The 21,879-nt window shown below is 52.9% G+C and overlaps 37 non-coding genes across 37 annotated transcripts; all 37 read left to right on the plus strand.

The window, feature by feature from the left end:
• The first annotated feature begins 46 nt into the window (after nt 1–46).
• Nucleotides 47–128, plus strand: Trnal-uag (transfer RNA leucine (anticodon UAG)). The gene has a single exon. It is a non-coding gene; the product is annotated as a tRNA-Leu (tRNA).
• Nucleotides 129–573: 445 nt separating this feature from the next.
• On the plus strand, nt 574–645 carry Trnae-cuc (transfer RNA glutamic acid (anticodon CUC)). The gene has a single exon. It is a non-coding gene; the product is annotated as a tRNA-Glu (tRNA).
• Nucleotides 646–1,031: 386 nt separating this feature from the next.
• On the plus strand, nt 1,032–1,103 carry Trnah-gug (transfer RNA histidin (anticodon GUG)). The gene has a single exon. It is a non-coding gene; the product is annotated as a tRNA-His (tRNA).
• Nucleotides 1,104–1,556: 453 nt separating this feature from the next.
• Trnal-uag (transfer RNA leucine (anticodon UAG)) lies at nt 1,557–1,638 on the plus strand. The gene has a single exon. It is a non-coding gene; the product is annotated as a tRNA-Leu (tRNA).
• A 445-nt stretch (nt 1,639–2,083) lies between these two features.
• Nucleotides 2,084–2,155, plus strand: Trnae-cuc (transfer RNA glutamic acid (anticodon CUC)). The gene has a single exon. It is a non-coding gene; the product is annotated as a tRNA-Glu (tRNA).
• Nucleotides 2,156–2,541: 386 nt separating this feature from the next.
• Nucleotides 2,542–2,613, plus strand: Trnah-gug (transfer RNA histidin (anticodon GUG)). The gene has a single exon. It is a non-coding gene; the product is annotated as a tRNA-His (tRNA).
• Nucleotides 2,614–3,066: 453 nt separating this feature from the next.
• Trnal-uag (transfer RNA leucine (anticodon UAG)) lies at nt 3,067–3,148 on the plus strand. The gene has a single exon. It is a non-coding gene; the product is annotated as a tRNA-Leu (tRNA).
• A 445-nt stretch (nt 3,149–3,593) lies between these two features.
• Nucleotides 3,594–3,665, plus strand: Trnae-cuc (transfer RNA glutamic acid (anticodon CUC)). Its single transcript has one exon. It is a non-coding gene; the product is annotated as a tRNA-Glu (tRNA).
• A 386-nt stretch (nt 3,666–4,051) lies between these two features.
• Trnah-gug (transfer RNA histidin (anticodon GUG)) lies at nt 4,052–4,123 on the plus strand. Its single transcript has one exon. It is a non-coding gene; the product is annotated as a tRNA-His (tRNA).
• A 453-nt stretch (nt 4,124–4,576) lies between these two features.
• Trnal-uag (transfer RNA leucine (anticodon UAG)) lies at nt 4,577–4,658 on the plus strand. The gene has a single exon. It is a non-coding gene; the product is annotated as a tRNA-Leu (tRNA).
• A 445-nt stretch (nt 4,659–5,103) lies between these two features.
• On the plus strand, nt 5,104–5,175 carry Trnae-cuc (transfer RNA glutamic acid (anticodon CUC)). The gene has a single exon. It is a non-coding gene; the product is annotated as a tRNA-Glu (tRNA).
• Nucleotides 5,176–5,561: 386 nt separating this feature from the next.
• Nucleotides 5,562–5,633, plus strand: Trnah-gug (transfer RNA histidin (anticodon GUG)). Its single transcript has one exon. It is a non-coding gene; the product is annotated as a tRNA-His (tRNA).
• Nucleotides 5,634–6,086: 453 nt separating this feature from the next.
• Trnal-uag (transfer RNA leucine (anticodon UAG)) lies at nt 6,087–6,168 on the plus strand. Its single transcript has one exon. It is a non-coding gene; the product is annotated as a tRNA-Leu (tRNA).
• A 445-nt stretch (nt 6,169–6,613) lies between these two features.
• Trnae-cuc (transfer RNA glutamic acid (anticodon CUC)) lies at nt 6,614–6,685 on the plus strand. The gene has a single exon. It is a non-coding gene; the product is annotated as a tRNA-Glu (tRNA).
• A 386-nt stretch (nt 6,686–7,071) lies between these two features.
• On the plus strand, nt 7,072–7,143 carry Trnah-gug (transfer RNA histidin (anticodon GUG)). The gene has a single exon. It is a non-coding gene; the product is annotated as a tRNA-His (tRNA).
• A 453-nt stretch (nt 7,144–7,596) lies between these two features.
• Trnal-uag (transfer RNA leucine (anticodon UAG)) lies at nt 7,597–7,678 on the plus strand. Its single transcript has one exon. It is a non-coding gene; the product is annotated as a tRNA-Leu (tRNA).
• A 445-nt stretch (nt 7,679–8,123) lies between these two features.
• On the plus strand, nt 8,124–8,195 carry Trnae-cuc (transfer RNA glutamic acid (anticodon CUC)). Its single transcript has one exon. It is a non-coding gene; the product is annotated as a tRNA-Glu (tRNA).
• Nucleotides 8,196–8,581: 386 nt separating this feature from the next.
• Trnah-gug (transfer RNA histidin (anticodon GUG)) lies at nt 8,582–8,653 on the plus strand. Its single transcript has one exon. It is a non-coding gene; the product is annotated as a tRNA-His (tRNA).
• Nucleotides 8,654–9,106: 453 nt separating this feature from the next.
• On the plus strand, nt 9,107–9,188 carry Trnal-uag (transfer RNA leucine (anticodon UAG)). The gene has a single exon. It is a non-coding gene; the product is annotated as a tRNA-Leu (tRNA).
• Nucleotides 9,189–9,633: 445 nt separating this feature from the next.
• Trnae-cuc (transfer RNA glutamic acid (anticodon CUC)) lies at nt 9,634–9,705 on the plus strand. Its single transcript has one exon. It is a non-coding gene; the product is annotated as a tRNA-Glu (tRNA).
• A 386-nt stretch (nt 9,706–10,091) lies between these two features.
• Nucleotides 10,092–10,163, plus strand: Trnah-gug (transfer RNA histidin (anticodon GUG)). Its single transcript has one exon. It is a non-coding gene; the product is annotated as a tRNA-His (tRNA).
• A 453-nt stretch (nt 10,164–10,616) lies between these two features.
• On the plus strand, nt 10,617–10,698 carry Trnal-uag (transfer RNA leucine (anticodon UAG)). Its single transcript has one exon. It is a non-coding gene; the product is annotated as a tRNA-Leu (tRNA).
• A 445-nt stretch (nt 10,699–11,143) lies between these two features.
• On the plus strand, nt 11,144–11,215 carry Trnae-cuc (transfer RNA glutamic acid (anticodon CUC)). The gene has a single exon. It is a non-coding gene; the product is annotated as a tRNA-Glu (tRNA).
• Nucleotides 11,216–11,601: 386 nt separating this feature from the next.
• Trnah-gug (transfer RNA histidin (anticodon GUG)) lies at nt 11,602–11,673 on the plus strand. Its single transcript has one exon. It is a non-coding gene; the product is annotated as a tRNA-His (tRNA).
• A 453-nt stretch (nt 11,674–12,126) lies between these two features.
• Nucleotides 12,127–12,208, plus strand: Trnal-uag (transfer RNA leucine (anticodon UAG)). The gene has a single exon. It is a non-coding gene; the product is annotated as a tRNA-Leu (tRNA).
• Nucleotides 12,209–12,653: 445 nt separating this feature from the next.
• Nucleotides 12,654–12,725, plus strand: Trnae-cuc (transfer RNA glutamic acid (anticodon CUC)). Its single transcript has one exon. It is a non-coding gene; the product is annotated as a tRNA-Glu (tRNA).
• Nucleotides 12,726–13,111: 386 nt separating this feature from the next.
• Trnah-gug (transfer RNA histidin (anticodon GUG)) lies at nt 13,112–13,183 on the plus strand. Its single transcript has one exon. It is a non-coding gene; the product is annotated as a tRNA-His (tRNA).
• A 453-nt stretch (nt 13,184–13,636) lies between these two features.
• Nucleotides 13,637–13,718, plus strand: Trnal-uag (transfer RNA leucine (anticodon UAG)). Its single transcript has one exon. It is a non-coding gene; the product is annotated as a tRNA-Leu (tRNA).
• Nucleotides 13,719–14,163: 445 nt separating this feature from the next.
• Trnae-cuc (transfer RNA glutamic acid (anticodon CUC)) lies at nt 14,164–14,235 on the plus strand. The gene has a single exon. It is a non-coding gene; the product is annotated as a tRNA-Glu (tRNA).
• Nucleotides 14,236–14,621: 386 nt separating this feature from the next.
• Trnah-gug (transfer RNA histidin (anticodon GUG)) lies at nt 14,622–14,693 on the plus strand. Its single transcript has one exon. It is a non-coding gene; the product is annotated as a tRNA-His (tRNA).
• A 453-nt stretch (nt 14,694–15,146) lies between these two features.
• On the plus strand, nt 15,147–15,228 carry Trnal-uag (transfer RNA leucine (anticodon UAG)). The gene has a single exon. It is a non-coding gene; the product is annotated as a tRNA-Leu (tRNA).
• A 445-nt stretch (nt 15,229–15,673) lies between these two features.
• Trnae-cuc (transfer RNA glutamic acid (anticodon CUC)) lies at nt 15,674–15,745 on the plus strand. Its single transcript has one exon. It is a non-coding gene; the product is annotated as a tRNA-Glu (tRNA).
• A 386-nt stretch (nt 15,746–16,131) lies between these two features.
• Nucleotides 16,132–16,203, plus strand: Trnah-gug (transfer RNA histidin (anticodon GUG)). Its single transcript has one exon. It is a non-coding gene; the product is annotated as a tRNA-His (tRNA).
• Nucleotides 16,204–16,657: 454 nt separating this feature from the next.
• Nucleotides 16,658–16,739, plus strand: Trnal-uag (transfer RNA leucine (anticodon UAG)). The gene has a single exon. It is a non-coding gene; the product is annotated as a tRNA-Leu (tRNA).
• Nucleotides 16,740–17,184: 445 nt separating this feature from the next.
• Trnae-cuc (transfer RNA glutamic acid (anticodon CUC)) lies at nt 17,185–17,256 on the plus strand. Its single transcript has one exon. It is a non-coding gene; the product is annotated as a tRNA-Glu (tRNA).
• Nucleotides 17,257–17,642: 386 nt separating this feature from the next.
• Trnah-gug (transfer RNA histidin (anticodon GUG)) lies at nt 17,643–17,714 on the plus strand. The gene has a single exon. It is a non-coding gene; the product is annotated as a tRNA-His (tRNA).
• A 453-nt stretch (nt 17,715–18,167) lies between these two features.
• Trnal-uag (transfer RNA leucine (anticodon UAG)) lies at nt 18,168–18,249 on the plus strand. The gene has a single exon. It is a non-coding gene; the product is annotated as a tRNA-Leu (tRNA).
• The last annotated feature ends 3,630 nt before the right edge of the window (nt 18,250–21,879 follow it).

The raw sequence follows: 21,879 nt of genomic DNA on the forward strand, positions 1-21,879 counted from the left end.
TGACCTTTGTAGTACAAATGAAACGTTTTGCCGGTGCTGCTGCAACGGTAACGTGGCCGAGCGGTCTAAGGCGCTGGTTTTAGGCACCAGTCTCTTCGGAGGCGTGGGTTCGAATCCCACCGTTGCCAATTTTGACGTCTCATTTTTGTGCCGATGCGGTGTGTTCTCGTGGGGTAGGACGCAGCTCTTGTGACGCGCGTGTTGTGTAGGTAGCGTGGCCGAGCGGTCTCAGGCGCTGGTATCAGGCACCAGTCTCTTCGGAGGCGTGGGTTCCAAACCCACAGGTGCCAAACGTGTAATGTAGCCTGTGTCGTAGACAGCTGCACTCTTTGCCCGCAAAGAAAACGGCACAACAAGGCGTGAGCGTCTGTTTCGTGAATTGTCGTAGAACAGTGCGTGGTGCAACGACAGGATTTGTAGGCGCCTTTTGCTCTCATCATTGCTGGCGTTCGTCTCCACGAAATGCGTCCGGAGCACGCCGCTCTATAACGCGCGAGAGTGGATTTTTTTACACTTGTCGTCGATTAACCGTGGGTTGCTGCTGCGTTCGCTGGAGGAGCGCTGCCGTCGTTATCCGGTGTGGTCTAGTGGCTAGGATACCTGGCTCTCACCCAGGAGGCCCGGGTTCGATTCCCGGTACCGGAAGTGCGCGTTTTTGTTGCTCCTCTTATGCGACTTGTCTCGACTTTGCTCGACTGACGCTACGCTGACGCGTGCACAAAGCCACGTTAAGTATGATTCGTTGCAACACCTGACGGCGAGAGAGATGCGGCGTCTATCCACTTGTTATCCAGCCACATACCGGTACCTGTTGTCAAGAGGCTTGGAGGTCTGCAACACATTGCCACGGAGGTGGATGCAGCTAACCACTGTAGTTAGTGTACTGACAGCGCAGGCACGTTCATTTGCTCGCATGCATGTGATGGAGATCGTGTCTGCCACTGCTGTGGCGTACACCTTGGCCTAGGCTTTGCTGTGTATCGACACTTGCATTCCAGCCAGCTGCTTCCGTGGGCGCCTCCGTGGCCATGGCCGTGATCGTCTAGTGGTTAGGACATTGCGTTGTGGCCGCAATAACCCAGGTTCGAATCCTGGTCACGGCAATTTTTGAAAGTTTTTCCTTGCTGCCATTGCATTGACGATAGTGCACGAGTACCCGAAATCACAGTGCTTCCTTGGTTTTTCACTCGTGTTCCGCAGGCCGCAGTCCGTACTACCACTTCATCACAAGTGCAATCTTCTTGAGCTCACATATGTCTGTTACATGGAACATTCTAGCTCCGCCTGACAGGTACAGCTATGATACTTTAGTGGTTACGGAAAGCCCAGGTTTCGAAACATGGTCACGGCACGAAAACGTCTCTTGATGCTGTCTCCTTAACTGCGACAGCTACAGACAAGTGGCGTCGCTACCATACGGCGGGCACGGCATTTTCTTGTTGTGGACGGCCTAAAGAGATGCTTCCAGTGGACATGGCACGGCGATTGCCAAGATACTTCCATTTCGAAGTGACCTTTGTAGTACAAATGAAACGTTTTGCCGGTGCTGCTGCAACGGTAACGTGGCCGAGCGGTCTAAGGCGCTGGTTTTAGGCACCAGTCTCTTCGGAGGCGTGGGTTCGAATCCCACCGTTGCCAATTTTGACGTCTCATTTTTGTGCCGATGCGGTGTGTTCTCGTGGGGTAGGACGCAGCTCTTGTGACGCGCGTGTTGTGTAGGTAGCGTGGCCGAGCGGTCTCAGGCGCTGGTATCAGGCACCAGTCTCTTCGGAGGCGTGGGTTCCAAACCCACAGGTGCCAAACGTGTAATGTAGCCTGTGTCGTAGACAGCTGCACTCTTTGCCCGCAAAGAAAACGGCACAACAAGGCGTGAGCGTCTGTTTCGTGAATTGTCGTAGAACAGTGCGTGGTGCAACGACAGGATTTGTAGGCGCCTTTTGCTCTCATCATTGCTGGCGTTCGTCTCCACGAAATGCGTCCGGAGCACGCCGCTCTATAACGCGCGAGAGTGGATTTTTTTACACTTGTCGTCGATTAACCGTGGGTTGCTGCTGCGTTCGCTGGAGGAGCGCTGCCGTCGTTATCCGGTGTGGTCTAGTGGCTAGGATACCTGGCTCTCACCCAGGAGGCCCGGGTTCGATTCCCGGTACCGGAAGTGCGCGTTTTTGTTGCTCCTCTTATGCGACTTGTCTCGACTTTGCTCGACTGACGCTACGCTGACGCGTGCACAAAGCCACGTTAAGTATGATTCGTTGCAACACCTGACGGCGAGAGAGATGCGGCGTCTATCCACTTGTTATCCAGCCACATACCGGTACCTGTTGTCAAGAGGCTTGGAGGTCTGCAACACATTGCCACGGAGGTGGATGCAGCTAACCACTGTAGTTAGTGTACTGACAGCGCAGGCACGTTCATTTGCTCGCATGCATGTGATGGAGATCGTGTCTGCCACTGCTGTGGCGTACACCTTGGCCTAGGCTTTGCTGTGTATCGACACTTGCATTCCAGCCAGCTGCTTCCGTGGGCGCCTCCGTGGCCATGGCCGTGATCGTCTAGTGGTTAGGACATTGCGTTGTGGCCGCAATAACCCAGGTTCGAATCCTGGTCACGGCAATTTTTGAAAGTTTTTCCTTGCTGCCATTGCATTGACGATAGTGCACGAGTACCCGAAATCACAGTGCTTCCTTGGTTTTTCACTCGTGTTCCGCAGGCCGCAGTCCGTACTACCACTTCATCACAAGTGCAATCTTCTTGAGCTCACATATGTCTGTTACATGGAACATTCTAGCTCCGCCTGACAGGTACAGCTATGATACTTTAGTGGTTACGGAAAGCCCAGGTTTCGAAACATGGTCACGGCACGAAAACGTCTCTTGATGCTGTCTCCTTAACTGCGACAGCTACAGACAAGTGGCGTCGCTACCATACGGCGGGCACGGCATTTTCTTGTTGTGGACGGCCTAAAGAGATGCTTCCAGTGGACATGGCACGGCGATTGCCAAGATACTTCCATTTCGAAGTGACCTTTGTAGTACAAATGAAACGTTTTGCCGGTGCTGCTGCAACGGTAACGTGGCCGAGCGGTCTAAGGCGCTGGTTTTAGGCACCAGTCTCTTCGGAGGCGTGGGTTCGAATCCCACCGTTGCCAATTTTGACGTCTCATTTTTGTGCCGATGCGGTGTGTTCTCGTGGGGTAGGACGCAGCTCTTGTGACGCGCGTGTTGTGTAGGTAGCGTGGCCGAGCGGTCTCAGGCGCTGGTATCAGGCACCAGTCTCTTCGGAGGCGTGGGTTCCAAACCCACAGGTGCCAAACGTGTAATGTAGCCTGTGTCGTAGACAGCTGCACTCTTTGCCCGCAAAGAAAACGGCACAACAAGGCGTGAGCGTCTGTTTCGTGAATTGTCGTAGAACAGTGCGTGGTGCAACGACAGGATTTGTAGGCGCCTTTTGCTCTCATCATTGCTGGCGTTCGTCTCCACGAAATGCGTCCGGAGCACGCCGCTCTATAACGCGCGAGAGTGGATTTTTTTACACTTGTCGTCGATTAACCGTGGGTTGCTGCTGCGTTCGCTGGAGGAGCGCTGCCGTCGTTATCCGGTGTGGTCTAGTGGCTAGGATACCTGGCTCTCACCCAGGAGGCCCGGGTTCGATTCCCGGTACCGGAAGTGCGCGTTTTTGTTGCTCCTCTTATGCGACTTGTCTCGACTTTGCTCGACTGACGCTACGCTGACGCGTGCACAAAGCCACGTTAAGTATGATTCGTTGCAACACCTGACGGCGAGAGAGATGCGGCGTCTATCCACTTGTTATCCAGCCACATACCGGTACCTGTTGTCAAGAGGCTTGGAGGTCTGCAACACATTGCCACGGAGGTGGATGCAGCTAACCACTGTAGTTAGTGTACTGACAGCGCAGGCACGTTCATTTGCTCGCATGCATGTGATGGAGATCGTGTCTGCCACTGCTGTGGCGTACACCTTGGCCTAGGCTTTGCTGTGTATCGACACTTGCATTCCAGCCAGCTGCTTCCGTGGGCGCCTCCGTGGCCATGGCCGTGATCGTCTAGTGGTTAGGACATTGCGTTGTGGCCGCAATAACCCAGGTTCGAATCCTGGTCACGGCAATTTTTGAAAGTTTTTCCTTGCTGCCATTGCATTGACGATAGTGCACGAGTACCCGAAATCACAGTGCTTCCTTGGTTTTTCACTCGTGTTCCGCAGGCCGCAGTCCGTACTACCACTTCATCACAAGTGCAATCTTCTTGAGCTCACATATGTCTGTTACATGGAACATTCTAGCTCCGCCTGACAGGTACAGCTATGATACTTTAGTGGTTACGGAAAGCCCAGGTTTCGAAACATGGTCACGGCACGAAAACGTCTCTTGATGCTGTCTCCTTAACTGCGACAGCTACAGACAAGTGGCGTCGCTACCATACGGCGGGCACGGCATTTTCTTGTTGTGGACGGCCTAAAGAGATGCTTCCAGTGGACATGGCACGGCGATTGCCAAGATACTTCCATTTCGAAGTGACCTTTGTAGTACAAATGAAACGTTTTGCCGGTGCTGCTGCAACGGTAACGTGGCCGAGCGGTCTAAGGCGCTGGTTTTAGGCACCAGTCTCTTCGGAGGCGTGGGTTCGAATCCCACCGTTGCCAATTTTGACGTCTCATTTTTGTGCCGATGCGGTGTGTTCTCGTGGGGTAGGACGCAGCTCTTGTGACGCGCGTGTTGTGTAGGTAGCGTGGCCGAGCGGTCTCAGGCGCTGGTATCAGGCACCAGTCTCTTCGGAGGCGTGGGTTCCAAACCCACAGGTGCCAAACGTGTAATGTAGCCTGTGTCGTAGACAGCTGCACTCTTTGCCCGCAAAGAAAACGGCACAACAAGGCGTGAGCGTCTGTTTCGTGAATTGTCGTAGAACAGTGCGTGGTGCAACGACAGGATTTGTAGGCGCCTTTTGCTCTCATCATTGCTGGCGTTCGTCTCCACGAAATGCGTCCGGAGCACGCCGCTCTATAACGCGCGAGAGTGGATTTTTTTACACTTGTCGTCGATTAACCGTGGGTTGCTGCTGCGTTCGCTGGAGGAGCGCTGCCGTCGTTATCCGGTGTGGTCTAGTGGCTAGGATACCTGGCTCTCACCCAGGAGGCCCGGGTTCGATTCCCGGTACCGGAAGTGCGCGTTTTTGTTGCTCCTCTTATGCGACTTGTCTCGACTTTGCTCGACTGACGCTACGCTGACGCGTGCACAAAGCCACGTTAAGTATGATTCGTTGCAACACCTGACGGCGAGAGAGATGCGGCGTCTATCCACTTGTTATCCAGCCACATACCGGTACCTGTTGTCAAGAGGCTTGGAGGTCTGCAACACATTGCCACGGAGGTGGATGCAGCTAACCACTGTAGTTAGTGTACTGACAGCGCAGGCACGTTCATTTGCTCGCATGCATGTGATGGAGATCGTGTCTGCCACTGCTGTGGCGTACACCTTGGCCTAGGCTTTGCTGTGTATCGACACTTGCATTCCAGCCAGCTGCTTCCGTGGGCGCCTCCGTGGCCATGGCCGTGATCGTCTAGTGGTTAGGACATTGCGTTGTGGCCGCAATAACCCAGGTTCGAATCCTGGTCACGGCAATTTTTGAAAGTTTTTCCTTGCTGCCATTGCATTGACGATAGTGCACGAGTACCCGAAATCACAGTGCTTCCTTGGTTTTTCACTCGTGTTCCGCAGGCCGCAGTCCGTACTACCACTTCATCACAAGTGCAATCTTCTTGAGCTCACATATGTCTGTTACATGGAACATTCTAGCTCCGCCTGACAGGTACAGCTATGATACTTTAGTGGTTACGGAAAGCCCAGGTTTCGAAACATGGTCACGGCACGAAAACGTCTCTTGATGCTGTCTCCTTAACTGCGACAGCTACAGACAAGTGGCGTCGCTACCATACGGCGGGCACGGCATTTTCTTGTTGTGGACGGCCTAAAGAGATGCTTCCAGTGGACATGGCACGGCGATTGCCAAGATACTTCCATTTCGAAGTGACCTTTGTAGTACAAATGAAACGTTTTGCCGGTGCTGCTGCAACGGTAACGTGGCCGAGCGGTCTAAGGCGCTGGTTTTAGGCACCAGTCTCTTCGGAGGCGTGGGTTCGAATCCCACCGTTGCCAATTTTGACGTCTCATTTTTGTGCCGATGCGGTGTGTTCTCGTGGGGTAGGACGCAGCTCTTGTGACGCGCGTGTTGTGTAGGTAGCGTGGCCGAGCGGTCTCAGGCGCTGGTATCAGGCACCAGTCTCTTCGGAGGCGTGGGTTCCAAACCCACAGGTGCCAAACGTGTAATGTAGCCTGTGTCGTAGACAGCTGCACTCTTTGCCCGCAAAGAAAACGGCACAACAAGGCGTGAGCGTCTGTTTCGTGAATTGTCGTAGAACAGTGCGTGGTGCAACGACAGGATTTGTAGGCGCCTTTTGCTCTCATCATTGCTGGCGTTCGTCTCCACGAAATGCGTCCGGAGCACGCCGCTCTATAACGCGCGAGAGTGGATTTTTTTACACTTGTCGTCGATTAACCGTGGGTTGCTGCTGCGTTCGCTGGAGGAGCGCTGCCGTCGTTATCCGGTGTGGTCTAGTGGCTAGGATACCTGGCTCTCACCCAGGAGGCCCGGGTTCGATTCCCGGTACCGGAAGTGCGCGTTTTTGTTGCTCCTCTTATGCGACTTGTCTCGACTTTGCTCGACTGACGCTACGCTGACGCGTGCACAAAGCCACGTTAAGTATGATTCGTTGCAACACCTGACGGCGAGAGAGATGCGGCGTCTATCCACTTGTTATCCAGCCACATACCGGTACCTGTTGTCAAGAGGCTTGGAGGTCTGCAACACATTGCCACGGAGGTGGATGCAGCTAACCACTGTAGTTAGTGTACTGACAGCGCAGGCACGTTCATTTGCTCGCATGCATGTGATGGAGATCGTGTCTGCCACTGCTGTGGCGTACACCTTGGCCTAGGCTTTGCTGTGTATCGACACTTGCATTCCAGCCAGCTGCTTCCGTGGGCGCCTCCGTGGCCATGGCCGTGATCGTCTAGTGGTTAGGACATTGCGTTGTGGCCGCAATAACCCAGGTTCGAATCCTGGTCACGGCAATTTTTGAAAGTTTTTCCTTGCTGCCATTGCATTGACGATAGTGCACGAGTACCCGAAATCACAGTGCTTCCTTGGTTTTTCACTCGTGTTCCGCAGGCCGCAGTCCGTACTACCACTTCATCACAAGTGCAATCTTCTTGAGCTCACATATGTCTGTTACATGGAACATTCTAGCTCCGCCTGACAGGTACAGCTATGATACTTTAGTGGTTACGGAAAGCCCAGGTTTCGAAACATGGTCACGGCACGAAAACGTCTCTTGATGCTGTCTCCTTAACTGCGACAGCTACAGACAAGTGGCGTCGCTACCATACGGCGGGCACGGCATTTTCTTGTTGTGGACGGCCTAAAGAGATGCTTCCAGTGGACATGGCACGGCGATTGCCAAGATACTTCCATTTCGAAGTGACCTTTGTAGTACAAATGAAACGTTTTGCCGGTGCTGCTGCAACGGTAACGTGGCCGAGCGGTCTAAGGCGCTGGTTTTAGGCACCAGTCTCTTCGGAGGCGTGGGTTCGAATCCCACCGTTGCCAATTTTGACGTCTCATTTTTGTGCCGATGCGGTGTGTTCTCGTGGGGTAGGACGCAGCTCTTGTGACGCGCGTGTTGTGTAGGTAGCGTGGCCGAGCGGTCTCAGGCGCTGGTATCAGGCACCAGTCTCTTCGGAGGCGTGGGTTCCAAACCCACAGGTGCCAAACGTGTAATGTAGCCTGTGTCGTAGACAGCTGCACTCTTTGCCCGCAAAGAAAACGGCACAACAAGGCGTGAGCGTCTGTTTCGTGAATTGTCGTAGAACAGTGCGTGGTGCAACGACAGGATTTGTAGGCGCCTTTTGCTCTCATCATTGCTGGCGTTCGTCTCCACGAAATGCGTCCGGAGCACGCCGCTCTATAACGCGCGAGAGTGGATTTTTTTACACTTGTCGTCGATTAACCGTGGGTTGCTGCTGCGTTCGCTGGAGGAGCGCTGCCGTCGTTATCCGGTGTGGTCTAGTGGCTAGGATACCTGGCTCTCACCCAGGAGGCCCGGGTTCGATTCCCGGTACCGGAAGTGCGCGTTTTTGTTGCTCCTCTTATGCGACTTGTCTCGACTTTGCTCGACTGACGCTACGCTGACGCGTGCACAAAGCCACGTTAAGTATGATTCGTTGCAACACCTGACGGCGAGAGAGATGCGGCGTCTATCCACTTGTTATCCAGCCACATACCGGTACCTGTTGTCAAGAGGCTTGGAGGTCTGCAACACATTGCCACGGAGGTGGATGCAGCTAACCACTGTAGTTAGTGTACTGACAGCGCAGGCACGTTCATTTGCTCGCATGCATGTGATGGAGATCGTGTCTGCCACTGCTGTGGCGTACACCTTGGCCTAGGCTTTGCTGTGTATCGACACTTGCATTCCAGCCAGCTGCTTCCGTGGGCGCCTCCGTGGCCATGGCCGTGATCGTCTAGTGGTTAGGACATTGCGTTGTGGCCGCAATAACCCAGGTTCGAATCCTGGTCACGGCAATTTTTGAAAGTTTTTCCTTGCTGCCATTGCATTGACGATAGTGCACGAGTACCCGAAATCACAGTGCTTCGTTGGTTTTTCACTCGTGTTCCGCAGGCCGCAGTCCGTACTACCACTTCATCACAAGTGCAATCTTCTTGAGCTCACATATGTCTGTTACATGGAACATTCTAGCTCCGCCTGACAGGTACAGCTATGATACTTTAGTGGTTACGGAAAGCCCAGGTTTCGAAACATGGTCACGGCACGAAAACGTCTCTTGATGCTGTCTCCTTAACTGCGACAGCTACAGACAAGTGGCGTCGCTACCATACGGCGGGCACGGCATTTTCTTGTTGTGGACGGCCTAAAGAGATGCTTCCAGTGGACATGGCACGGCGATTGCCAAGATACTTCCATTTCGAAGTGACCTTTGTAGTACAAATGAAACGTTTTGCCGGTGCTGCTGCAACGGTAACGTGGCCGAGCGGTCTAAGGCGCTGGTTTTAGGCACCAGTCTCTTCGGAGGCGTGGGTTCGAATCCCACCGTTGCCAATTTTGACGTCTCATTTTTGTGCCGATGCGGTGTGTTCTCGTGGGGTAGGACGCAGCTCTTGTGACGCGCGTGTTGTGTAGGTAGCGTGGCCGAGCGGTCTCAGGCGCTGGTATCAGGCACCAGTCTCTTCGGAGGCGTGGGTTCCAAACCCACAGGTGCCAAACGTGTAATGTAGCCTGTGTCGTAGACAGCTGCACTCTTTGCCCGCAAAGAAAACGGCACAACAAGGCGTGAGCGTCTGTTTCGTGAATTGTCGTAGAACAGTGCGTGGTGCAACGACAGGATTTGTAGGCGCCTTTTGCTCTCATCATTGCTGGCGTTCGTCTCCACGAAATGCGTCCGGAGCACGCCGCTCTATAACGCGCGAGAGTGGATTTTTTTACACTTGTCGTCGATTAACCGTGGGTTGCTGCTGCGTTCGCTGGAGGAGCGCTGCCGTCGTTATCCGGTGTGGTCTAGTGGCTAGGATACCTGGCTCTCACCCAGGAGGCCCGGGTTCGATTCCCGGTACCGGAAGTGCGCGTTTTTGTTGCTCCTCTTATGCGACTTGTCTCGACTTTGCTCGACTGACGCTACGCTGACGCGTGCACAAAGCCACGTTAAGTATGATTCGTTGCAACACCTGACGGCGAGAGAGATGCGGCGTCTATCCACTTGTTATCCAGCCACATACCGGTACCTGTTGTCAAGAGGCTTGGAGGTCTGCAACACATTGCCACGGAGGTGGATGCAGCTAACCACTGTAGTTAGTGTACTGACAGCGCAGGCACGTTCATTTGCTCGCATGCATGTGATGGAGATCGTGTCTGCCACTGCTGTGGCGTACACCTTGGCCTAGGCTTTGCTGTGTATCGACACTTGCATTCCAGCCAGCTGCTTCCGTGGGCGCCTCCGTGGCCATGGCCGTGATCGTCTAGTGGTTAGGACATTGCGTTGTGGCCGCAATAACCCAGGTTCGAATCCTGGTCACGGCAATTTTTGAAAGTTTTTCCTTGCTGCCATTGCATTGACGATAGTGCACGAGTACCCGAAATCACAGTGCTTCGTTGGTTTTTCACTCGTGTTCCGCAGGCCGCAGTCCGTACTACCACTTCATCACAAGTGCAATCTTCTTGAGCTCACATATGTCTGTTACATGGAACATTCTAGCTCCGCCTGACAGGTACAGCTATGATACTTTAGTGGTTACGGAAAGCCCAGGTTTCGAAACATGGTCACGGCACGAAAACGTCTCTTGATGCTGTCTCCTTAACTGCGACAGCTACAGACAAGTGGCGTCGCTACCATACGGCGGGCACGGCATTTTCTTGTTGTGGACGGCCTAAAGAGATGCTTCCAGTGGACATGGCACGGCGATTGCCAAGATACTTCCATTTCGAAGTGACCTTTGTAGTACAAATGAAACGTTTTGCCGGTGCTGCTGCAACGGTAACGTGGCCGAGCGGTCTAAGGCGCTGGTTTTAGGCACCAGTCTCTTCGGAGGCGTGGGTTCGAATCCCACCGTTGCCAATTTTGACGTCTCATTTTTGTGCCGATGCGGTGTGTTCTCGTGGGGTAGGACGCAGCTCTTGTGACGCGCGTGTTGTGTAGGTAGCGTGGCCGAGCGGTCTCAGGCGCTGGTATCAGGCACCAGTCTCTTCGGAGGCGTGGGTTCCAAACCCACAGGTGCCAAACGTGTAATGTAGCCTGTGTCGTAGACAGCTGCACTCTTTGCCCGCAAAGAAAACGGCACAACAAGGCGTGAGCGTCTGTTTCGTGAATTGTCGTAGAACAGTGCGTGGTGCAACGACAGGATTTGTAGGCGCCTTTTGCTCTCATCATTGCTGGCGTTCGTCTCCACGAAATGCGTCCGGAGCACGCCGCTCTATAACGCGCGAGAGTGGATTTTTTTACACTTGTCGTCGATTAACCGTGGGTTGCTGCTGCGTTCGCTGGAGGAGCGCTGCCGTCGTTATCCGGTGTGGTCTAGTGGCTAGGATACCTGGCTCTCACCCAGGAGGCCCGGGTTCGATTCCCGGTACCGGAAGTGCGCGTTTTTGTTGCTCCTCTTATGCGACTTGTCTCGACTTTGCTCGACTGACGCTACGCTGACGCGTGCACAAAGCCACGTTAAGTATGATTCGTTGCAACACCTGACGGCGAGAGAGATGCGGCGTCTATCCACTTGTTATCCAGCCACATACCGGTACCTGTTGTCAAGAGGCTTGGAGGTCTGCAACACATTGCCACGGAGGTGGATGCAGCTAACCACTGTAGTTAGTGTACTGACAGCGCAGGCACGTTCATTTGCTCGCATGCATGTGATGGAGATCGTGTCTGCCACTGCTGTGGCGTACACCTTGGCCTAGGCTTTGCTGTGTATCGACACTTGCATTCCAGCCAGCTGCTTCCGTGGGCGCCTCCGTGGCCATGGCCGTGATCGTCTAGTGGTTAGGACATTGCGTTGTGGCCGCAATAACCCAGGTTCGAATCCTGGTCACGGCAATTTTTGAAAGTTTTTCCTTGCTGCCATTGCATTGACGATAGTGCACGAGTACCCGAAATCACAGTGCTTCGTTGGTTTTTCACTCGTGTTCCGCAGGCCGCAGTCCGTACTACCACTTCATCACAAGTGCAATCTTCTTGAGCTCACATATGTCTGTTACATGGAACATTCTAGCTCCGCCTGACAGGTACAGCTATGATACTTTAGTGGTTACGGAAAGCCCAGGTTTCGAAACATGGTCACGGCACGAAAACGTCTCTTGATGCTGTCTCCTTAACTGCGACAGCTACAGACAAGTGGCGTCGCTACCATACGGCGGGCACGGCATTTTCTTGTTGTGGACGGCCTAAAGAGATGCTTCCAGTGGACATGGCACGGCGATTGCCAAGATACTTCCATTTCGAAGTGACCTTTGTAGTACAAATGAAACGTTTTGCCGGTGCTGCTGCAACGGTAACGTGGCCGAGCGGTCTAAGGCGCTGGTTTTAGGCACCAGTCTCTTCGGAGGCGTGGGTTCGAATCCCACCGTTGCCAATTTTGACGTCTCATTTTTGTGCCGATGCGGTGTGTTCTCGTGGGGTAGGACGCAGCTCTTGTGACGCGCGTGTTGTGTAGGTAGCGTGGCCGAGCGGTCTCAGGCGCTGGTATCAGGCACCAGTCTCTTCGGAGGCGTGGGTTCCAAACCCACAGGTGCCAAACGTGTAATGTAGCCTGTGTCGTAGACAGCTGCACTCTTTGCCCGCAAAGAAAACGGCACAACAAGGCGTGAGCGTCTGTTTCGTGAATTGTCGTAGAACAGTGCGTGGTGCAACGACAGGATTTGTAGGCGCCTTTTGCTCTCATCATTGCTGGCGTTCGTCTCCACGAAATGCGTCCGGAGCACGCCGCTCTATAACGCGCGAGAGTGGATTTTTTTACACTTGTCGTCGATTAACCGTGGGTTGCTGCTGCGTTCGCTGGAGGAGCGCTGCCGTCGTTATCCGGTGTGGTCTAGTGGCTAGGATACCTGGCTCTCACCCAGGAGGCCCGGGTTCGATTCCCGGTACCGGAAGTGCGCGTTTTTGTTGCTCCTCTTATGCGACTTGTCTCGACTTTGCTCGACTGACGCTACGCTGACGCGTGCACAAAGCCACGTTAAGTATGATTCGTTGCAACACCTGACGGCGAGAGAGATGCGGCGTCTATCCACTTGTTATCCAGCCACATACCGGTACCTGTTGTCAAGAGGCTTGGAGGTCTGCAACACATTGCCACGGAGGTGGATGCAGCTAACCACTGTAGTTAGTGTACTGACAGCGCAGGCACGTTCATTTGCTCGCATGCATGTGATGGAGATCGTGTCTGCCACTGCTGTGGCGTACACCTTGGCCTAGGCTTTGCTGTGTATCGACACTTGCATTCCAGCCAGCTGCTTCCGTGGGCGCCTCCGTGGCCATGGCCGTGATCGTCTAGTGGTTAGGACATTGCGTTGTGGCCGCAATAACCCAGGTTCGAATCCTGGTCACGGCAATTTTTGAAAGTTTTTCCTTGCTGCCATTGCATTGACGATAGTGCACGAGTACCCGAAATCACAGTGCTTCCTTGGTTTTTCACTCGTGTTCCGCAGGCCGCAGTCCGTACTACCACTTCATCACAAGTGCAATCTTCTTGAGCTCACATATGTCTGTTACATGGAACATTCTAGCTCCGCCTGACAGGTACAGCTATGATACTTTAGTGGTTACGGAAAGCCCAGGTTTCGAAACATGGTCACGGCACGAAAACGTCTCTTGATGCTGTCTCCTTAACTGCGACAGCTACAGACAAGTGGCGTCGCTACCATACGGCGGGCACGGCATTTTCTTGTTGTGGACGGCCTAAAGAGATGCTTCCAGTGGACATGGCACGGCGATTGCCAAGATACTTCCATTTCGAAGTGACCTTTGTAGTACAAATGAAACGTTTTGCCGGTGCTGCTGCAACGGTAACGTGGCCGAGCGGTCTAAGGCGCTGGTTTTAGGCACCAGTCTCTTCGGAGGCGTGGGTTCGAATCCCACCGTTGCCAATTTTGACGTCTCATTTTTGTGCCGATGCGGTGTGTTCTCGTGGGGTAGGACGCAGCTCTTGTGACGCGCGTGTTGTGTAGGTAGCGTGGCCGAGCGGTCTCAGGCGCTGGTATCAGGCACCAGTCTCTTCGGAGGCGTGGGTTCCAAACCCACAGGTGCCAAACGTGTAATGTAGCCTGTGTCGTAGACAGCTGCACTCTTTGCCCGCAAAGAAAACGGCACAACAAGGCGTGAGCGTCTGTTTCGTGAATTGTCGTAGAACAGTGCGTGGTGCAACGACAGGATTTGTAGGCGCCTTTTGCTCTCATCATTGCTGGCGTTCGTCTCCACGAAATGCGTCCGGAGCACGCCGCTCTATAACGCGCGAGAGTGGATTTTTTTACACTTGTCGTCGATTAACCGTGGGTTGCTGCTGCGTTCGCTGGAGGAGCGCTGCCGTCGTTATCCGGTGTGGTCTAGTGGCTAGGATACCTGGCTCTCACCCAGGAGGCCCGGGTTCGATTCCCGGTACCGGAAGTGCGCGTTTTTGTTGCTCCTCTTATGCGACTTGTCTCGACTTTGCTCGACTGACGCTACGCTGACGCGTGCACAAAGCCACGTTAAGTATGATTCGTTGCAACACCTGACGGCGAGAGAGATGCGGCGTCTATCCACTTGTTATCCAGCCACATACCGGTACCTGTTGTCAAGAGGCTTGGAGGTCTGCAACACATTGCCACGGAGGTGGATGCAGCTAACCACTGTAGTTAGTGTACTGACAGCGCAGGCACGTTCATTTGCTCGCATGCATGTGATGGAGATCGTGTCTGCCACTGCTGTGGCGTACACCTTGGCCTAGGCTTTGCTGTGTATCGACACTTGCATTCCAGCCAGCTGCTTCCTTGGGCGCCTCCGTGGCCATGGCCGTGATCGTCTAGTGGTTAGGACATTGCGTTGTGGCCGCAATAACCCAGGTTCGAATCCTGGTCACGGCAATTTTTGAAAGTTTTTCCTTGCTGCCATTGCATTGACGATAGTGCACGAGTACCCGAAATCACAGTGCTTCCTTGGTTTTTCACTCGTGTTCCGCAGGCCGCAGTCCGTACTACCACTTCATCACAAGTGCAATCTTCTTGAGCTCACATATGTCTGTTACATGGAACATTCTAGCTCCGCCTGACAGGTACAGCTATGATACTTTAGTGGTTACGGAAAGCCCAGGTTTCGAAACATGGTCACGGCACGAAAACGTCTCTTGATGCTGTCTCCTTAACTGCGACAGCTACAGACAAGTGGCGTCGCTACCATACGGCGGGCACGGCATTTTCTTGTTGTGGACGGCCTAAAGAGATGCTTCCAGTGGACATGGCACGGCGATTGCCAAGATACTTCCATTTCGAAGTGACCTTTGTAGTACAAATGAAACGTTTTGCCGGTGCTGCTGCAACGGTAACGTGGCCGAGCGGTCTAAGGCGCTGGTTTTAGGCACCAGTCTCTTCGGAGGCGTGGGTTCGAATCCCACCGTTGCCAATTTTGACGTCTCATTTTTGTGCCGATGCGGTGTGTTCTCGTGGGGTAGGACGCAGCTCTTGTGACGCGCGTGTTGTGTAGGTAGCGTGGCCGAGCGGTCTCAGGCGCTGGTATCAGGCACCAGTCTCTTCGGAGGCGTGGGTTCCAAACCCACAGGTGCCAAACGTGTAATGTAGCCTGTGTCGTAGACAGCTGCACTCTTTGCCCGCAAAGAAAACGGCACAACAAGGCGTGAGCGTCTGTTTCGTGAATTGTCGTAGAACAGTGCGTGGTGCAACGACAGGATTTGTAGGCGCCTTTTGCTCTCATCATTGCTGGCGTTCGTCTCCACGAAATGCGTCCGGAGCACGCCGCTCTATAACGCGCGAGAGTGGATTTTTTTACACTTGTCGTCGATTAACCGTGGGTTGCTGCTGCGTTCGCTGGAGGAGCGCTGCCGTCGTTATCCGGTGTGGTCTAGTGGCTAGGATACCTGGCTCTCACCCAGGAGGCCCGGGTTCGATTCCCGGTACCGGAAGTGCGCGTTTTTGTTGCTCCTCTTATGCGACTTGTCTTGACTTTGCTCGACTGACGCTACGCTGACGCGTGCACAAAGCCACGTTAAGTATGATTCGTTGCAACACCTGACGGCGAGAGAGATGCGGCGTCTATCCACTTGTTATCCAGCCACATACCGGTACCTGTTGTCAAGAGGCTTGGAGGTCTGCAACACATTGCCACGGAGGTGGATGCAGCTAACCACTGTAGTTAGTGTACTGACAGCGCAGGCACGTTCATTTGCTCGCATGCATGTGATGGAGATCGTGTCTGCCACTGCTGTGGCGTACACCTTGGCCTAGGCTTTGCTGTGTATCGACACTTGCATTCCAGCCAGCTGCTTCCGTGGGCGCCTCCGTGGCCATGGCCGTGATCGTCTAGTGGTTAGGACATTGCGTTGTGGCCGCAATAACCCAGGTTCGAATCCTGGTCACGGCAATTTTTGAAAGTTTTTCCTTGCTGCCATTGCATTGACGATAGTGCACGAGTACCCGAAATCACAGTGCTTCCTTGGTTTTTCACTCGTGTTCCGCAGGCCGCAGTCCGTACTACCACTTCATCACAAGTGCAATCTTCTTGAGCTCACATATGTCTGTTACATGGAACATTCTAGCTCCGCCTGACAGGTACAGCTATGATACTTTAGTGGTTACGGAAAGCCCAGGTTTCGAAACATGGTCACGGCACGAAAACGTCTCTTGATGCTGTCTCCTTAACTGCGACAGCTACAGACAAGTGGCGTCGCTACCATACGGCGGGCACGGCATTTTCTTGTTGTGGACGGCCTAAAGAGATGCTTCCAGTGGACATGGCACGGCGATTGCCAAGATACTTCCATTTCGAAGTGACCTTTGTAGTACAAATGAAACGTTTTTGCCGGTGCTGCTGCAACGGTAACGTGGCCGAGCGGTCTAAGGCGCTGGTTTTAGGCACCAGTCTCTTCGGAGGCGTGGGTTCGAATCCCACCGTTGCCAATTTTGACGTCTCATTTTTGTGCCGATGCGGTGTGTTCTCGTGGGGTAGGACGCAGCTCTTGTGACGCGCGTGTTGTGTAGGTAGCGTGGCCGAGCGGTCTCAGGCGCTGGTATCAGGCACCAGTCTCTTCGGAGGCGTGGGTTCCAAACCCACAGGTGCCAAACGTGTAATGTAGCCTGTGTCGTAGACAGCTGCACTCTTTGCCCGCAAAGAAAACGGCACAACAAGGCGTGAGCGTCTGTTTCGTGAATTGTCGTAGAACAGTGCGTGGTGCAACGACAGGATTTGTAGGCGCCTTTTGCTCTCATCATTGCTGGCGTTCGTCTCCACGAAATGCGTCCGGAGCACGCCGCTCTATAACGCGCGAGAGTGGATTTTTTTACACTTGTCGTCGATTAACCGTGGGTTGCTGCTGCGTTCGCTGGAGGAGCGCTGCCGTCGTTATCCGGTGTGGTCTAGTGGCTAGGATACCTGGCTCTCACCCAGGAGGCCCGGGTTCGATTCCCGGTACCGGAAGTGCGCGTTTTTGTTGCTCCTCTTATGCGACTTGTCTCGACTTTGCTCGACTGACGCTACGCTGACGCGTGCACAAAGCCACGTTAAGTATGATTCGTTGCAACACCTGACGGCGAGAGAGATGCGGCGTCTATCCACTTGTTATCCAGCCACATACCGGTACCTGTTGTCAAGAGGCTTGGAGGTCTGCAACACATTGCCACGGAGGTGGATGCAGCTAACCACTGTAGTTAGTGTACTGACAGCGCAGGCACGTTCATTTGCTCGCATGCATGTGATGGAGATCGTGTCTGCCACTGCTGTGGCGTACACCTTGGCCTAGGCTTTGCTGTGTATCGACACTTGCATTCCAGCCAGCTGCTTCCTTGGGCGCCTCCGTGGCCATGGCCGTGATCGTCTAGTGGTTAGGACATTGCGTTGTGGCCGCAATAACCCAGGTTCGAATCCTGGTCACGGCAATTTTTGAAAGTTTTTCCTTGCTGCCATTGCATTGACGATAGTGCACGAGTACCCGAAATCACAGTGCTTCCTTGGTTTTTCACTCGTGTTCCGCAGGCCGCAGTCCGTACTACCACTTCATCACAAGTGCAATCTTCTTGAGCTCACATATGTCTGTTACATGGAACATTCTAGCTCCGCCTGACAGGTACAGCTATGATACTTTAGTGGTTACGGAAAGCCCAGGTTTCGAAACATGGTCACGGCACGAAAACGTCTCTTGATGCTGTCTCCTTAACTGCGACAGCTACAGACAAGTGGCGTCGCTACCATACGGCGGGCACGGCATTTTCTTGTTGTGGACGGCCTAAAGAGATGCTTCCAGTGGACATGGCACGGCGATTGCCAAGATACTTCCATTTCGAAGTGACCTTTGTAGTACAAATGAAACGTTTTGCCGGTGCTGCTGCAACGGTAACGTGGCCGAGCGGTCTAAGGCGCTGGTTTTAGGCACCAGTCTCTTCGGAGGCGTGGGTTCGAATCCCACCGTTGCCAATTTTGACGTCTCATTTTTGTGCCGATGCGGTGTGTTCTCGTGGGGTAGGACGCAGCTCTTGTGACGCGCGTGTTGTGTAGGTAGCGTGGCCGAGCGGTCTCAGGCGCTGGTATCAGGCACCAGTCTCTTCGGAGGCGTGGGTTCCAAACCCACAGGTGCCAAACGTGTAATGTAGCCTGTGTCGTAGACAGCTGCACTCTTTGCCCGCAAAGAAAACGGCACAACAAGGCGTGAGCGTCTGTTTCGTGAATTGTCGTAGAACAGTGCGTGGTGCAACGACAGGATTTGTAGGCGCCTTTTGCTCTCATCATTGCTGGCGTTCGTCTCCACGAAATGCGTCCGGAGCACGCCGCTCTATAACGCGCGAGAGTGGATTTTTTTACACTTGTCGTCGATTAACCGTGGGTTGCTGCTGCGTTCGCTGGAGGAGCGCTGCCGTCGTTATCCGGTGTGGTCTAGTGAACGACAGTCTGCCTGCGGCAGCGGTGGTGAGCGGACCTCCAGGGCCAGCGCGCTGCGGCAGGAAGTGTTTACGTCAGGCGGTGAGTCGCGTGCTTACAGCGTCTGCTTATTAGTATTCGTTCCGTTCTGTAGGATCTGATATGGAATTATGAATCCGACTAACAGGAAAGATACCTTGAAGTTTACCTTTGATAGGAACTTTTCGAAACCAAATTCGTTTGAAGTTGAAGCATGGTTAGAGGAAACAGCTAAGATTACTTTTGATGACATTGTAGGGATAAATTTCTCTATCGTGACTAGTGTTGTTTATGTGAAATTAACGTCCTCTGAACTGTGTGATAGAATTGTGGAGTCCAGTGGAGGTGTACTGAAGTTTAAACATAGCGATGGTACCGTCAGTGACGTCAGCATTACGCATGCTGGACTGGGCATCCGAACGGCACGTATTTTCGAACTCCCGTTTGAAATATCAGCCGCGCAAATAAATTCTGCATTAACACCTTACGGGAGGGTCATTAACAATTTTGCGGAGCGTTGGTCCAAAGCCCACAAATTTCCGGTGCTTAACGGCGTCAGGCAGGTTAAGATCGATCTACAGAAGCACATACCTTCATATATTTACGTAGGTGGACATCGCGGAATTGTCATATATGATGGGCAGCCAAAAACGTGTGCCGGCTGTGGTGCGCCCGGCCACGTGCGCTCTGAATGTATACAAAGACGCGTGACACAGATACCTGTCGGTGAAGCCGCTAGCCCCCCTGTGACGACGGCACTGCCACTGACATACGCTGTCGCGGCTTCTGGTCTTCCACCCGCGACCCCGCCTGTAGATGCCCCTCGTTTGAATGATGTTTTGGCCGATAACGTCAAAGAACCGAGTGCTGACGCGTCACCGCCGCTACCACACTCAGAGATGGAGGTAACGACGGATGACTCCCCAGTGGTTGATGCCACTGGTACTGAGGATGAAGCAGACGCTGTGTTCCCGGCGGATCAACCCCAGAGTCAACAGTCCACTTCGGATGTTGATGATGCTTCGAACCCTAAGAGGAAGCCTTCCAAAAAGAAGCGGAGACTTGCACATCAAGGAGCCAATCAGCTCGCCCCACAGCTCCGCGACAAAGCGAAACGAATAAGCAGCCAAATGAGTCAGAACACTTCTGAACCCTCTGAAGTTGGTCTCCCTGCGTCTGGTCGAATGGACATTGATCCTGTAGTGTCTCCCCCTGTGAATCCACGACGGGTGGAAGATAGTGACACCTCGAGTAGAGTCGTTTTGCCGGATACCCACGCTCAAGGAAACGCAGGATCGCTATTGTCAGAGGCCACTCTCACTGGGAATTGGGCACAGGAAATGGAAGTATTGGATGCGAGCAATGATGCGGCTGTCATGCGGACCATTGAGACGGAATCTTCGGCACCCCCCACAGAGCGGAATACACCAACCGTACCGGGAACTACAGGAACTCCGACTGACGCGCTTGGCCTCAATTTCGTTAGCCATCCTTCTAAGACTGTTTAATTAATAGTATGTGCCTTCTCCCATGAACGAGCCCCAAGCCTATAAAATTGCCACGTTAAACATCAATAAGATACAGTCGTACTGGCGGCTCCGTAATTTACAAGATTTTGTATACGCAGCGGATATCGATATTCTGTTACTTCAAGAAGTCGCTGCGATTGAACTTGACCGAATAACTGGTTATACTACTCTCTCCAATTCCGGGAGCGGTGCGAATTTAGGGACAGCGATTCTGTTAAAAGAAGGGATTGTAGCGACCGACGCAGAAAAACTGCCTGATCATAGAGGGATCGCTGTCACTTTCCATCGGACACGCATAATCAATGTTTACGCCCCGTCCGGCAGTAGCAATAGGCGTGCTAGGGCTGAGTTCTTCACAAGCGCCATAGTCCCACTTTTTAGGGGAACCTACGATCGTATAATTTTTGCGGGTGACTTCAATTGTGTCTTAAGTCCAAAAGACCAGACGCCTAATTTTAACAAATCTGGAGAACTAGAACGTATCGTCCAAGAAATGAACCTCATTGACACATGGGAGCATACGCACGGAGCGGCACCTGGGTTCACTCATGTCACGAACCACTCTGCAAGCCGGCTAGACAGAATCTATGTATCGGCGTGTATGAAGACTCAAGTCCTCCAATCCGAAGTTTGGCCCACAATTTTTTCCGATCATGCCGCATATATTTGTACTGTTAACATGGTCAAGCAAGGCACATTTCGCGGCAGAGGTTTCTGGAAACTTAACAATGCTCTCCTTAACGATGTTGACTGTCACCGTGTCTTTAACGAAACATGGGAGGCATGTGAACGACGGGTTGCACAGTATGCCTCCGTTACTGAATGGTGGATAACACATGCCAAACCAACTTTATCAAAAATGTTTAAACGCTACGCTCGGGACAAATCCTGGTGGCAACGGCAAACGTCTGAGTTTTATTTTACTTGTCTCAGGGAGCTTTACCAGTCCGATGTGACTGTACCTGAAAATTTTATGCAGATTAAAAAAATTAAGGCAAAATTATTAAAACTTCAGCGGCAGCAGGCAGAAGGCTTTCAAATAAGGTCCAGGCCCCAGAATGTGATAGACGACGAAATGACATCCATGTTTCACGTCATTCGTGAAAATAAGAGGGGGCGGCGGAGATTAATAACTCGTCTTCAGTTGAGTGAAGGCGTTGCGCTCACGCGGCAACAAGACATACGGAACGCACTTCACAATCACCTGGCAGATCTCCTGGCAACGACACATACCGACGATGGAACTCACGATGAATTACTCAATAACTTGCAAAGGACTTTGGGTGCTGCTGAAGTCGAAACTCTCATGCGAGAAATTGATGAAGACGAAATGGATTCTGCGCTATCACGAAGTCCGAAAAATAAATCGCCCGGACCCGACGGTCTCACTGCCGAATTTTATCTTACTTTCTGCGACAAATTAAAGCCCAAGTTGTTGAGTATGTTTAATGAAATTTTACGGCCTGATTTTAATGTTCCTCAGGCTCTCGTGGAAGGCATCGTGGTTTTAATCCCTAAACGCCCAATGTGCAGTTCTGTTGACGATTTTCGGCCGCTTACTTTACTGAACAGTGACTACAAAATTTTAGCACGTATTATTTCTAATAGATTGAAAATGTTG

This window comes from Schistocerca gregaria, chromosome 1 (assembly GCF_023897955.1).
Source record: "Schistocerca gregaria isolate iqSchGreg1 chromosome 1, iqSchGreg1.2, whole genome shotgun sequence".
In the NCBI taxonomy this organism is placed as follows: domain Eukaryota; kingdom Metazoa; phylum Arthropoda; class Insecta; order Orthoptera; family Acrididae; genus Schistocerca; species Schistocerca gregaria.